The sequence below is a fragment of the Chenopodium quinoa genome, unplaced genomic scaffold (assembly GCF_001683475.1).
Source record: "Chenopodium quinoa cultivar QQ74 unplaced genomic scaffold, ASM168347v1, whole genome shotgun sequence".
NCBI classification, from domain to species: Eukaryota; Viridiplantae; Streptophyta; class Magnoliopsida; order Caryophyllales; family Amaranthaceae; genus Chenopodium; species Chenopodium quinoa.
The window spans coordinates 6,327,261-6,343,318 of NW_018742738.1; the positions used below are offsets into that span (position 1 = coordinate 6,327,261).

The 16,058-nt window shown below is 34.7% G+C and overlaps 1 long non-coding RNA gene across 3 annotated transcripts; it reads right to left on the minus strand.

Moving 5' to 3' along the window:
* Window positions 1-9,884: 9,884 nt before the first annotated feature.
* Window positions 9,885-13,876, minus strand: LOC110724168. Of its 3 annotated transcripts, none has more exons than XR_002511879.1 (3): window positions 12,804-13,876; window positions 10,383-12,026; window positions 9,885-10,133 (listed from the first exon to the last, which is right to left on the minus strand). It is a non-coding gene; the product is annotated as an uncharacterized LOC110724168 (long non-coding RNA). The 3 variants fall into 3 exon arrangements; XR_002511878.1 differs by having other exon boundaries at window positions 10,383-10,480; window positions 11,347-13,876; XR_002511877.1 differs by having other exon boundaries at window positions 10,383-13,876.
* Window positions 13,877-16,058: the final 2,182 nt, after the last annotated feature.

Genomic DNA, 16,058 nt, shown 5'->3' on the forward strand with positions numbered 1-16,058 from the left:
TACGACCCAATGATCATGTGGAGGGTCCAAATTATTTAATCCCATTCCTAAACCAATAAGGATTAATTAGAAGCTTCTATAAGTTTCTAAAGATCTTAATTATCCTTTTTGAAAATATAAGATTAAAGAGTTTGAAATTGAATAAAACTTTTCTTTTTTTGAAAGTCCTAATTCTATTTGAATTGAAAGACGTTCAAAGATAGACAGATATTATTTTTCATGCCTCATAGTTTTTATCCAAATTTTATATGGCTGGATAGCCCTTGAAATTATCTTTCCATTGATATATTATAATATCAATTCCGAGCCATAACGAAAAAGATATGAATAAAATATCAAACTCTATCCAAAACTGATACCGTCTCAATATTTTGGCCATATATTTTATTCTAAAAAATATTTTAATCTGATTCTAATTTGGTTATAAAGTAGACTTCAAGAGCTTTCCAACAATATCTTATTTATCTTATTCCGAACCATATGGAGTTAGTAATCTCATGGACTATGAATGGGGTGTAACCTTCACGGGTCAATCGTTGTTGCCTATCGTTGTCCCTTAATCGTGGTTGCCTTTAATGATCCGTGAACGGTTTACAAGTTCCTTAAAAACTTGTTGGCGACTCCCTACTTTCCTTGTCCCTAATCATATTATGTCAATTCCCACTTCCTATGAGTGTCAAGCATATTCACAACATGCTCTAACGTAGGCGCACTTCAAACGACGCCTACACCACCCATATCACTCCCTTCACCAAGCTATCTTCTCTTTCTCTCTCTCCTCCTTCTCCAAAAAAGGGTAGCATACTTGCAAAACAAACCACCTGCAATTACAAATAGGGGTGAGCAAAAATTTTGGATACTTGGAATTGGAACCGGAACCGATTAGGAACCGACGGGTCCGGAAACAAAATTGGACCCGGTGGTTCCAATTTCGAGTAATAAATTAAGGATCCGGTTATAACCAATTCCAATTCCAATTCTCAACTTTTTGGAACCGGAACCTGTTGGGTACCCGGTTACCTAATATATGCTAAATTAAATAAATTATAAATAATAAAAATATGTTGAATGTATTTAATTTGTAAATTAAAAAAGTATTATTAATACCTAAAATAAATACAAATAGCTTAATGCATATATAAATATAAGTATTTAACCTAAAAATAAACCTAACTAAAATAAGAATTATAATTTGTTTTATATTTTAACAATTACATACATAACTGGGTACCTGGAATCGGTATCTGGTGGTTCCAATACCAATTCCTAAATTTTAGGACCCGGTTGAACCAATTCCAATTCCTGATCCAAATTTAGGACCCGATTTCAACTAATCCCAAGTCCGGGTCCTAAAATTTAGACCGGGTACCCGGTTTTCTCACCCCTAATTACAAACGCACGAAAAGAGGAAATTAAGTTATGGTTTAGGGAAATGGGCTAGGAAATGGATTGATTAATGAAATGTATTGAATGGAAACATGGATTTAAGCACTCAAAGATTAAATACTTAGCCCGACCAATAATGGCAATGAAAGGTTGTTCATCATAGGGTTTGGTTTTGGGGAGACATTTTAAGGTGTATACACCTTCTTCAACTTATTGAATGCTTCGAAAGACTTATCATCAAATACAAACTCAACATCTTTTTGAATAAGATCATTGAGGGGCTTTGCAATGAGTGAGAAATCCTTGATGAATCTTCTATAAAACCTGGCATGTCCTAAGAAAGATCTCACTCCTTTCACATTGACCGGAGGTGGAAGCTTCTCAATAACCTCAATTTTTGCTTTTTCCACCTCTATCCCCTTGTGAGAAATCTTATGGCTAAGGACTATGCCTTCCTCCACCATGAAATGACACTTCTCCCAATTCAAAACCAAGTTCACCTTCTCACACCTTGCTAAACATTTCTCAAGGTTTTCAAGGCATTCCTCAAATGAAACATCTCCTACGGAGAAGTCATCCATATATAAACCCTTCTATCTCCTCCTCCAACATGTCCCCAAAGATACTCATCATACATCTTTGGAATGTTGCGGGAGCATTATAAAGTCCGAACGACATTCTTCTATAGGCAAATGTACCATATGGACAAGTGAAGGTTGTTTTCTCTTGGTCATCAAGGCGGATAGGGATTTGGAAAAATCCCGAAGGAAGGGGGAAGTGATCTTTCTTTGTAGATGTTTTTAGACTTCTATAGTCTATACACACTCTTCATCCCGTGACCATCCTCGTTTGAATGAGCTCACTTGTCTCATTCTTTGACGACTATAGGGAATATTTCAAGCATTATCCCAAACTTGAACCCCACTGTGATCATACACTTAAGTATGGTGGCATCCAAAGGGAAGAAAGCTAGAGCAAAAGAGTCACCAACAAGTTTTAGGAACTTGTAAACCGTTCACAGGGTGAAGGTTATACCCCTTAACGATCCAGGATATCGTTAACTCCAATAAGTCTGGAACCAAGACTTGAAGTTCGGGGATGAACATACAAATTCAATCTAAAAGAGAAAGAACCTGCCCTAATAATAGGCCTCTACTTTATTCTTCTCGTATTCATGTGCGCTTTCTAACTAACATGCAATCAATAGGTTTACCCTAAACTTGTTTATCTATGTTGGTTGAATATTAATGCACAAACAAAACTATTATTGGTGATCACTTCAATTATAATCAAATTAACCCTAACATGATTATTAGTTCTCTTATTAAGCGTGATTACAAGCACAAATTCCCTTTAAACATGCATAAAAGGTGTGATCAAGCAATAAAGAAAATATAATATCAAGCAACATAAACATCATAATAATCATAATAATCAAAATAATAATAATAATTAAATTAATCATGTTAAATCATAATAATAGCAAGATCCTATGCATGATACAAACAAGATTAATAAAAAACCCTAGCATGTCACTAAACATTAAAGATCAAAGCTTTAGCCCGAATATGATACTAACAAGAATATTAAGAAAGACAATAGGAAGCATCACAAAAATCATAATAAGCATATTTGATATTATAAACTTTTCCCTAAACATAATACTAGAAAGATCAAAACACCCTAACATGACATTAGGAATCATAATAACAACCTAAGCATGATTTCTATATCATAATATCAATGAAAACAATTAAAGCACTTACTTGGATTCCTCGTACCTCTTTCTAATAACAAAATACACACATTAGTAAATTCAAGGAAAATAATAAAATCAAAGAATTAAATTAAATAATTGAAATAGGGATTAAGAAATTTTAGACTAGATTTGGGACCAAACCCTCATAAATATCAAATCTTTCACGTCTAGGGCGAAGGCAACTTCGAACTTGGCTAGGTGTGTCTAGATCTTGTGAATGCGGAATTTTGTATTTGAAAAAGTTGATTTAGAATAAGGGAGATAGAGTATCAAGAATTTCTTGATGAGAGTTATTGGTGAGAATTGATGAGAATTGATGATCGAAAACAGGATTTTAGGAGGCTATTTATAACGAAAATCAGCAGGATATGATAAAAAAACGAATCAGAGTTTTGAAAAGAATAAAACATGACTGTAGTGCTATAGAAACCCATTTGTGTCTCCCCAAAACCAAACCCAGTGATGAGTACCTTTCACGTCGAATCATAATCGAATGAGGTGAAAGTGTGGAAAGTCTAGTGTTGCGGTTAGTTTTATTTCTTTTCTTTCTCATTGTTTTTGAAAACCTATTTTAAGAAACAATCAATTCTGTTTTGTTTGGTCCATGGCAAGAGTCCAATAATAGTGTAGTCGGGTCGGGTTCGAAAAGAGCTTTCCAACAATATATTATAAGCCCAATTTCGATGAATAATGAAGAAGTTATGACCAAATTACTAAACTGGGCTTGGTTTGATCTTTATATGCGGCCCAATGATATAGAGGAGGGCCTATTATTGATTTGTCATTCCTAATGTGATTAGGATTGATTATAGTTTTCTAGAATTTTCTAGAAGGTTATGTTCAATCCTAATGTGATTAGCATTGATAAATTAACTTTAATTGACTTTTTAGAGTTTTAATTAGAGTAAAAGAAGTTTTTTTAAGGAAAATATGGTTTTACCCTCTTGTACGCTTAAATTTATCAAAATATGAAAACGCGTAGAGACTGATTACAGCGTCTGGCGACACGCGCAGCGTCATGTTTTATTCTTTTCGAAACTCTGATTCGTTTTTTATCATGTCCGGCTGATTTTCTTTATAAACAACCTCCTAAAATTCTGTTTTCAATCATCAACAACTATCAATTCTCTATCTCATCAAGAAATTCTTTATTACTCTCTCTCTCTCTCTCTCTCTCTCTCTCTCTTATTCTAAACTAGTTTTTCTCAAACAAAATTCCGTATTCACAAGATCTAGACACACCTAGCCAAGTTCGAAGTTGCCTTCGGCCTAGACATGAAATGTTTTAATTTATGAGGGTTTGGTCCCAAATCTCTCTTTCAATTATTTAATTTAATTCTTTGATTTTATATTTTCCTTAAAGTTACTAACGTGTGTATTTTGTTATTAGAAAGAGGTACGAGGCATCCAAGTAAGTGCTTTAATTGTTTGCATTGATATTATGATATAGAAATAATGTCTAGGTTGTTATTATGATTCCTAATGTCATGTTAGGGTGTTTTGATCTTCCTAGTATCATGTTTAGGGAAAAGGTTATAATATCAAATATGCTTATTATTATTCCTGCAATGCTTCATACTTTCTTTCTTAATATTCATGTTAGTATCATTTTAGGGTTAAAGCTTTGAGTTTTATTGTTTAGTGACATGCTAGGGTTTGTTATTAATCTTGTTAGTATCATGCCTAGAATCTTGCTAATATTATTATGCTTTAACATGATTGTTGTTATTATTATTATGTTGCTTGATTATATTTATTGTTATTGCTTGATCACGCCTTTTATGCATGTTTAAAGGGAATTTGTACTTGAAATCACGATTAATAAGATAATTAATAATCTTGTTTAGGGTTAATATGATTATAATTCAAGTGATCGCCAATAATAGTTTTCTTTGTGCATTAATATTCAACCATAGATTAAACAGGTTTAGGGTAACCTAATGATTTCATGTTAGTCAGAAAGCGCACATGAATACGATCAGAATAAAGTAGAGGCCTATTATTAGGGCAGGATCAATCACTTTTAGGTTTGATTTGTACCTTCATCCCCGAACTTCCAGTCTTGGTTCCAGACCTATTGGAGTAAATGATTTCCTGGATCATTAAGGGGTGTAACCTTCACCCTGTGAACGGTTTATAAGTTCCTAAAATTGTTGGCGACTCTTTTGCTCTAGCTTTCTTCCCTTTGGATGCCACCATGCTTTAGTGTATGATCACAGTGGGGTTCAAGTTTGGGGTAATGCTTGAAATATTCCCTACAGTTTTTGGCGACTCCATTGGGGAGGATTTCTATTTTAATTCCTAAAATTTATTTTGGCAATTATTTAGAATGAGTGGATGAGACTCGAAAAGTTTTAAGTATTTCATGTGCGTAATTTTGATTAACATTATTATCATATGCATAAAAAAAAGATCTCATTGGAAAGACCATCCGTAATGAGTTAAAAACATAGGATTTTTACACGTAGGAAATTTGAGAAATATCTTTCACAACTAGGATCAAAATAATGCTGCGCGAAACCGGAAAATTTTATCGAGCACAGAAAGCTACTGAGGCATGTAGGAACTGGCGTCTAGAAAACAGACTCTGTCGCCAACAACATGACTCTGTCGCCAGGCTTCACTCATGTCGCCAGGCGACAGAGCCATATTGTGGCGACAACCTCTGTTCGCTGGCGCCTAGTTCTTCCAATACCGAGCCAGAAATATGTGTTCTAATTTTGACCAGTTTTTAGCACTGTTTGCTCGATTCTACTTCCTAATTGAGTTTTTCTCACTTTTCTAAAACCCATATGTGTTCTACATATGGACATAACCCTCTCGGAATTCATGCTCCATCTACCTGATTGAACTCTCCATGCAACAAAGGGTACATCCGAGAATGTTGAATTCACCAAACCATGGAAGCGAGTTTATAAATCGCGGTGTCCCATCCACTCACACTAACCCTTCAAAAGGTAAGGCTTCCGCGCGGTGCATCTGGACAATTAACCATGGACCCTCTTTGACTAACCCATATCCCGAACTTTAGAGAACTAGAGCAATGGTTAGGTTGCAAACTCATTGCATCATATTGTGCCTACTTGCCTAATTGTGCATTATTTGTTATGCATACTCTATGTGTTTTTCCTAACCGTTTGTTGAATTGTGTTTAAGCTTTAAATAAATTGATTAATGACTAAAAGGACTTTGTCTAATTAATTAATTAATTAATTTGAGTAATTAAAGTCTAATAATTTAATCAGAATTAACTTAGTACGACTTTAGGCATGTCCCGTAGAGTTAAAATACTGAAAGCAGTCCCAGATTAACGCTCTAGTAATGGCGCCACGATTTGGGTTGCAGCCCCACACTACGTTGTGCAACGTCTGGCGAAAACTCTGTCGTCTGGCGCTGCACTGCAGAGTGCGACGACAGTCCTGTTGCTTTGGCGACAGTTCAGAATTTTGCTCGAGTCATCATGACGAGTCTAATTAAACAGTTTGCTAATCAGTTCGGTTATTTTATTAAGTCCTTAATTGAGTCTAGTCACATAGTCTAGCCACATGGTCTCACACAAGAGTCTTAACATGTCACCTACACTCACTACACTTACTAGTCTTAGCACACACTTTGAGTATATTTCACCATGACCATGTCTTAGGTTCATGCATAATTTGGTTTTTTCGTCATTTGAGTTGGGGGTACATTCTATTCCTAATTTTTTCATAACTCTCCATCTACATCATCTTTCCATTCTCTACATGCTTTCTCTATATCACAACCTTAATTCTTCTTACCTTCTTCCATCCATTGCATGTTGAATAGAGTTTGAGTCAAATAATTAACAATGAATATCCCTAATTTCCCTTTCCACAGTACTTGGTCAAGGAGAGAAGGGAGATTAATCAAAGACAACACCTTTGTTCAAGTTCAACTTTTTGATAAACCGGTTGGTCGAAAAAGAAAAGCTAAGAAGATAGTGGCAAGTCAAGAAGAAGTTAATGAGCTTAAGAAGCAAATGGTTGACGTGACTGAGGAGTTGAAGGCTTTAACCCTCCAAATCAATGACCTTGTGAAACAACAACAAATGGATCTTATGCAAGAAAGCTTGAGCAAGCTATCTAGTGATTACAAGTTTCAGGGCATTAGCTTGCAAGGGGTCTCGGTGGAAAAGGAGATTCTTTCGCAGAAGTTCAATGCCATTGACATCCCTAAGTTCAAGGCAACAGATAATCTTTACTTTCACTTAAGAGCCTTTGAAACTATAATGAACATTAAGGGGATTTATAGGAAAGTCTTTCATTCCTTGTTTTCCTTATCTCTTGAAACCGTTGGCCAACAATGGTTATTTTCTCTTGATAAAGAGAAAACTTCTACTTGGGATGCTATTGTAAATGCTTTCATTGATAGATATAAGTGTAATATTGAAGTTGAAACCGATTACAGACAACTTGAGATGCTAAGACAAAAAGAGAATGAAGGATTTACTTATTTCTTTAATAAGTGTAGGGAAACTTCCGCTAAGATGATTGAGGTGCCCTCCAAAAAAGAATCTGTGAGGATGTTCATAAAAAATTTACAAGAAAAGTATTCGAAGCATTTAAAATATCAATATAATTTGAATACTTTCAAGGCCGTTTATGACATCGGTATTGAAATTGAGGATGACCTCGCAAAACAAAAAGCTACTAACAATAGCAATCACAGTGGCTGGAAAGGAAAGAAGAACGACAATCCTTCTTCTTTCGAAAACGCTCACTCTAGTAATAATTTAGTACCTTTGACCATAATGGTGTCTTAGCTGTGGATAATCAAGGATCCAAAAAGAAACCCAGGAGAGAACTCACACCTATTGGCCTGACCTACGATGCTGCTTTTGATCGTCTTTTTGATGGAGGATTAATCAAACCTATTGGCCCTACCGAGGATCCAACGCCAGAAAATCGATCTTCGAGATGGAATCCCAACTCTTATTGCAAGTACCACCGAGGAAACGGTCATACCACTGATGAATGCTACAAGTTTCAAAATTTCATTCAAGATCTCATAGAAGCAAACAAGATCCCATTGCCTCTAGCTAGCGAGAAGACTGGGTGATGATGAAGCAAACAACACAAGACAAGAGGCGAGTTTCAACGACAAGATTTCATGACCTCTTTTTCTATTTCTTTTTTATTTTTTCCTTTCCCCAATAAGTCTAGAATAGGCACCTTTCTTTTCCCTTAAATTTATTTTGTAGGTTTTTTCTTTTTCCCTTTTAACAAAATGAGCATTTATTTCCTCGCATATGATCATTGCATTGCATTGCTAAAAAAAATAAAATAAAAAAAAGTCATTGTCAAACTAAGAACAAGGTATACCAATGATTTGAGGCACTCCTTGTAGCCACATCATATCACCTTTCACCCTTAAAATATACAATCCTTTTTTGATAAACCACTTTGAGCCTCGTCTAACGATAGACCTGTCTTTCTTCAACCTACATCTACCTAACCTTGGGATGGGACATTGTGCAATTTATGCAATTTTAAAAAGCTTGAGTGATTTCAAAAGATTAAAATAGCAAAAAATAAGCAAAAAATAGAAATAATAAAGTGTACAAAAGGGCAAGTTTCCAATGTCTTTGCATGAACATGTCTTTGATATGAACACGTCTCAGATTGCGTCTCTTATCGAGTGCTCGGTACATGCCTGAGAAACATGAATGTCAAGTGAGTGATAGACCGCATGATCGGGATTGCCCAACTTATAAAAATAAAATAAATGCTAAAGCAAAAGAGAGAGGTAAAAAAGAGTTAAAAGCCTCAAGCATGAAAATACAAATATTCAAAAGTAAGGTTGCACACCTTGGGGGGCTTATCAAGGGTCTTGAGCCTTTATCCCCTTCTTCTTCAACCTTTAGCCTAACCACGTTACAACCCTTCAAAAGACCTTTATGAGGTATACACACTTGTGCGAGGTTCGGCTAGAGCTACGTTCGGTCTGATTCCTAACGAATACGTAGGCAACCATTGGGGTGCGGCCGTAATAAAACTGCATTCATATTCACATTCACACACTCACACCATGATCATATCAAAGGATCTCCAATGCTCATCCCTATTCATGTAGAGCTAGACTTAGGGGCTTGACCCTTACATCATTAACCTACCTAGCCTAAGAGTTACCACCATTTGACTCTTTTCAATATATTTTTCCACACACTTAGCCCTTGCGGCCTAACTTTAGTGTCACTATCACACACATCACAGATACATGACCAAATATCACTAGTACATAATTGAACTTAAGTAACACCCAAAAAGTGTTATATAAAGTGGTAAAAGTGTTATTAAAGACAATAGGTAACACTTTAGTGGGTGATACATCCGCCCATGTTACCTTTGGTCTTATGTAACACTTTAAGTAACGTATAGTAACACTTTTAAAAGTGTTATTATAAACCCTCATATGTAACACTTTTTTATATTATTAGTATCATTTTAAAAGTGTTACTTTTTATTTCTTATGTAACACTTATCTTTAGTATCATTTTCATTCATATAGTAACACTTTATCTGACTTTGTGTATCACTTTTGCAAACTTATGTAACACCTTCTTAGTTATAAGGTAACATTTTCTATCATATTTTGACACATAGTAACACTTTATGTATCACTTTTTGCACACTAATGTAACACCTTATTAATTAATGGGTTACATTATATTTTTAATTTAATTTTATTATTACAAAAATCACAAAATGATACGGAGTACTTCACATGTTCACAACAAGCTACATTCATTATCAATAAAACTAAATTCAATCTTTAATTGGTAAGGTGAAGTCAAATACAAGATAAAAGCAAATAAATCAATACTTAATAGTACTCCATTACACTATTACTATACAAAAAAGAACAAAACTGCACAACAACTCCAAGGAAATAAACTAATGAAATCAAGTTTATCTCTATCTTCTACTAATTTCTTGAATATTTACGAGTATTTTTGTCTTCAATCAATCTGCACAATAAGCAAAAAAATAAAATTAAAAACCAATCAAATATGCACTAAAGTTAAGCAAATATAGGTCATATTGTATTACGACCCTATAAATCTATAACAGATAAATTGAGCACCATATACCAAGAGCAATGCAAGTTCATTTGTCAACATAACATTTCAGCCAATTCATACAGATCTTATAGTGCAAAAAATAGAAGCTCAAAGAAATTGATCAACCCACACTTCAAATTTAAAGAAAGCAAATACCTATCCATCTGCAATAATGAGTAAAACATGGTATTGTCCTCCACTCTCCTCAACAATTGTCATGGCCATTTCAATTACAGGAGCAAATGATGTAGCACCTTCCACATCGAGAGATAGATAGCGAGCCATTGAATTATCATGAAAATCAAACAATAAAAGGAAAAGGAGCCAATATAACATAAATACTATGAGAAAAAAATGTCCAACAAACTAACAATAATAACCTTTAGTAATTTCATCCTTAATAATCTGTAATAATTTGATTAGGATTTAGTCTCACATAAAACTGTAGAATAATTTAAACTTTTAATTATGAATATTTATCCCTGTAACTGTTGGTCCTAGTACTAATTGGCTTCATTGTACCATATGTAAGAGTTATTGCTTAAAGATTGCTTATTACTGGTAGAATACAATAATAAAAAAAAAAGAGTGAAAACCATACTAATACTTGGGCAGGCTTATTGGCGATTGCAGTGACAAGTTAATTCAAATTCTCAATTGCTTTTTAAGACCAATTAGTTAAAATTGTATTTCACATGAACAAAAATTAGTTCCAAAGTTTTTACTAGAAATTTTAGCTTGGTTAATTTACCAATTCCAGGTCTCTTTTTATATAAATAAGGTGTATCTAGAAAATTGAAACTGATAATTCCCCTAAAAACCTATAGGTTTCTTAACGTACTCCTTAATTAAGGTATGAATTTTAAAATTAGTAAGCAATTACCGAAAAGATTCATACAAAATTAAACCAAAACAGAAACCAAATTGACAAATAAATAGGTTTAACAACACTAATGATATGCGACAAGATTACAAGATAAATATCAAAATATAGATAAAAACATGAAATTCAAATAAAATCAAAGAGTAACAGTTCATCGATAAAGAATCACAAATAAAATGAGGATATTGAAGAAATAAGCAAAGAATAAAGAGGGGAAGAAAATAGGAGAGTACTTACGAAATCCTCATATCAAACTCGCTTATAAAGACTGAAATTTGCTAGTGAGGTTGATTAGGAGGGGTGATTTGAGGTCTAACAAATGAAGAAGGTGGTTCCCTTTAGATCACCTATTCTCCTTTTACATAAACCCAACCAAAAATCATTAGCTGGTCACTGACTTTTTGCTGTAGATTTACCATTACAAGCATTCAGATCGCAAGAAAAATTAAATTCTAGACTTCTAGCTATGAGTAGTACATAACTTGCCTTTACTTTTCTCATAACAAAGTCATAGAGATTAATATACACTTATCTCATGCTTTATCTCGAATTTCTACCTCTTTGTGAAGAAAGATGAATAGGAATAATACACTAACATAGTGAATTTGGATAAATCATGTGCCTTGCTAGCACTAAGTCAATGGATATTCTAATTACTCATTCAAACTTTAGTCACATTGTATAACTAAGGGTACCACTTTACGGTAATGTAAGACTATCAGGATAAATTACTAGTCCTTGTACAACTACTCAAGAAAAATAAATATGAAAGTATAGAAACTTAAAAGCCATGGCCTCTAAGGCTCAAACAATATTGTAGTTTCTAGTTAAAATACATAGCCACTAATTCATAATATAAATCAATATATTGATTACATGATAGGACTAATTCTCCATCAATATAACTCCTAATTCACCTCTTTGTCATACCACCTGTAGGTTCCCTATTGGCATTATCACACACTTGCCAATTGCTTAAATTAGTCATGTAACCTAACAATTGAGATCTTGACTGGAGGTAACTGATTATATAAACAGAGTAAATATCTTGTGGTTTCAGAGTAAAAAAGTTGTATCTTGACTTCTGGAGTGGGGCAGAAGCTACGTGAACGCGGCTTCATTGACGACACAAATTATGAGATACTACTTAGGCTATGATCCACCCATTGACCCCCCAAGGCTACTACCATCTTCTTGGAAATCATTGATGTGGGAAAATATTTTTTGAGTGTTCTTTCTATATCCTGCTAGCTAATCTGAATTCTGAACTACTCTGTTTTTTGCAAGGGGGTGTTATCTGATTTTTGAACATTGGCTAATTTTCTAGAATGGGAAATGAATCACAACTGATAAAGTTATTTAGGACACTTCTGTTCTTAAAGCGAGGATCAAATTGTTAAAGTCGACAAGAAGCTATCAGAAATGTTGGTGTGGAGAGAAGCTCAATCAAGTGATTCAAGTGGGGGTATAAGTGTTTGCTAAGACTAGCATGGATCATTGGTATATCACGAGGAGGAAGCACGGCGTGCTCACTCTTTGTTTCAGGGAACAGACTTTGAAGATTGGGACAGTAAGACTGCCCTTCCTGTGGCCATAAGAGCTCCACACTCATGAGTCATGGTGTAAGAGTATACATATTCTCGTGTAGCCTCTTCTAAAGGACTAAGTCTCCATCAATATAACTCCTAATTGACCTCTTTGTCATACCACCTGTAGGTTCCCTATTGGCATTATCACACACTTGCTAATTTCTTAAATTAGTCACGTAACCTAACAATTGAGAGCTTTACTAGAGGTAACTGATTATGCTGCCATGAGAAAGAGAGAAACAGAGTATAACTAATCAATCACCTAAAATCCCAAAATCAAGCAAAATCCAGAAAAATGGGTAAATTGCATAATATTATCATCTTTACCCCACAAAATTAAAGCCTGGAAAATGTGACAATTGATGCAGTTATCATAAATTACTTACAAAGTAACAAATAATCAGGAAAAAGTAAAAAATAATTGAGGTAATGAGAAATAAAAATCCAATTATATAATAAGAGCTTAAGATTAATAAAATAAATAAATAAATAAAAGCAAACCTTGCCACTTTGCCAAGAGTGGTGGTTTAAGAAGTAGTAGGAATAGCAGAAGTAATTTGTATATGAAACACCAATTCTTCAATTATAAATGGCATTTTTTGGATTTTTGCATCTCTTTTCCCACAATTATTTGGATTGTCGACAAGCTTACCAGAAATCAATTTAGAAAAGAACATAATTAAATAAAAATTGGTCAGATTAGTTAATAAAAGATCAAATTACAAAGGAAAAACAAATCAGCCATAATTGAAAAACCTAAAAAAAAAAAAAAAAAATCCTAACTTCACCCAATTCAGATGCATGCAAAATTTAGTATGGAAAATAGCGAAATTAAATATGTTAATAGGCGAATTCAACATTAAATTAAGAAATCATCAACAAGATCAGAGAGAGGGAATTGAAACCCTAATTTTAGCTACTCAAATTCATGTTGATAATGGAAGGGAGATGAAACAGAACTAACCTCAACCCTAATTTAAGGGATGGAGGCAAGGAGGTGGCAACCACTGTCTTTGTGGGTGGCAATCATTGTCCCTTTAACTTGGAGCACGGGTTGTTGTTGCTGTGTATGTCTTCAAGTTGGAGCACGAGTTGCGATGGAGGGAGGCTGCAATGGACTGGGGCTTTAGTGGAGCAGCGGGAGCAAGATAAGGGCAACAGTGAGGTTATGGCTATGAGGGTCGATCTTTTGACAAAAAGTATTGGATTTTAAAAAAAAAAATCATGTCAAATTAAGTGTTACAACCAAATGCTACCTAATATCAAAGTGTTACAATAAAGTGTTACATTATATTAAAGTGCTATTAAATATGTTACCTAATATCACAATGTTACAAAAGTGTTACCCAAAAATCAAACACTCATGAAATTTTTACAGTGTTACCATTGGGTGTTACTTAAGGTTAATTATGTAAAAGTGTATACTTCCCTTAGGAACCCTTTGTCATGAAATCTTAACACAATGCTGAAGGTTGCCTTGTCATATCAAGATCACTCATCATTCCATCATAAAGTATGAAGTACTTAGCCTCCGCGCCTAAGTTACCTAAATACTTTCATTATCAAGTCAACTAGGATAGTCTAAGACGTTACAATCCTTGTACTATGAGAATGGATTAAGCTCATTCAACATGCATTCAAAAACTTCGCTTCTTTCTTTTTTCGCGTCTTTCTTTTTCGGGAGAAAGTCGGTACCCACCATAAAAATGACTAAAAATTTGAAAATTTTTACTTTTTTGCATTTTCGAGTAACACGATCACATTACAATGCACACACAAGTCATGTACATATTAAGTCATGTCGTGTTATCACATAGAGTCAAAACTATGCATACACGAGTCACATGAAGTGAGTCGTTATACCTTGAGTCATGTCAAGTCAATGAGTCAAGCTAAGTCTTAGGTCAACCCTAATTAAATGAGCAAAAACCTATACTCAAAGATATAAATGCAGGTGCATCCCAGCAAGCAGGAACATTTCCGGATTTTTTTTTTAAAACCGCGAATGTGACACAAGAGACTTTTCCAAGATGAGAGGAGTTTAAGCAACATTACACGGATCAGTAAATTAGAGATGAAGAGCTTTAATTTACAAAATATTTGAGCGGGTTTGGTCGAAAGAAAACGACCAAATTCAAAGTTCGAAGCAAAACTGAGCAACGAACAACAATAGCAAGAGTAAAATAGGGAAGACCCGACGACAGTGCAAAATCGTGGCACTAGAGGCGTTGTAGCAGCAACAAAAATCGAAGCCTCTTGGAATGGTTATTTCGACCCTATATAGAAATTTCGGGCTCCTTGGTATGCCAATTAGCCCCAATAAGAAAATTGACATGATTAGTAGGCGACTTGATTACAATCGCAGTAAGTGATTGAGCTGATGACGATCGTCTCACTTAGCTTAAGCGCCTAAGCATTGGCTCATTACAAACATCAACGTATCGATTCAAAAGCAAAGCAAAGCACTTATACGACAATATTTCCAAATATGGATTGTCGTGCATTCTTCTTATACGACAATTTTTCCAAGATTGGATTGTCATCCCCAACTGACAATGTTCCAAATATGGATTGTTGCGCATATTCTTTAACGACAATTTTTTCCAATATTGGATTGTCATCTCTGGCAAAGTTTCCCAGCATGGATTGTCGTGCTCCTTCTTTGTTTGGCAAGTTTTTCCAAGTTCGGATTGTCATACATTCATTGATCTTTGGCAAGTTTTTCGAGATTGGATTGTCATACACCCAGTTCCCTATGGCAAAATTTCCCAAAGGATTATCGTAGGTCTCTACTCATCATAAATTTCGGCAAGGATTCCTCAACGTGAATTTTAATTCATTTCAGTAAGTGGCAAATTTTCCCGAATTGGATTGTCGATCGACTCTTTTTTGGCAAATGTTCCAAGACGCGGTTTGTCAATTGTGGCAATATTTTCCTAAAAGGATTGTCGCATAGCATTGGAAAATTTCCAAGGTGGATTGCTTTTCAAGAGTTATATTCCAAGATGTGGATTGTCGATCATAGAAAAGTTCTTATGGCAGATTGTAATGAAGCATTAGCAACTTTTCCCAAAATTGGATTTTGGCAAATTTTTCGAGATACGGATTGTCGCTTCATCGTGACAACATTTCCAAGGATGGATTATTACGAAGCATTGACAACTTTCCCCAAATCGAATTGTCATACATCATACAAGAGTTGTGTTGGCGACTATTCCCAAAGAAAAGAGGATTGTCATCACAGCAAAAGCGCCGACATACTGGCTCATAAACCAAAAGGCACCGACATAGTGATTCACAATTTAGAAGCACCGACATACTGGTTCATAAGCAGCAAAAGTGTCGACGCACTGGCATAAC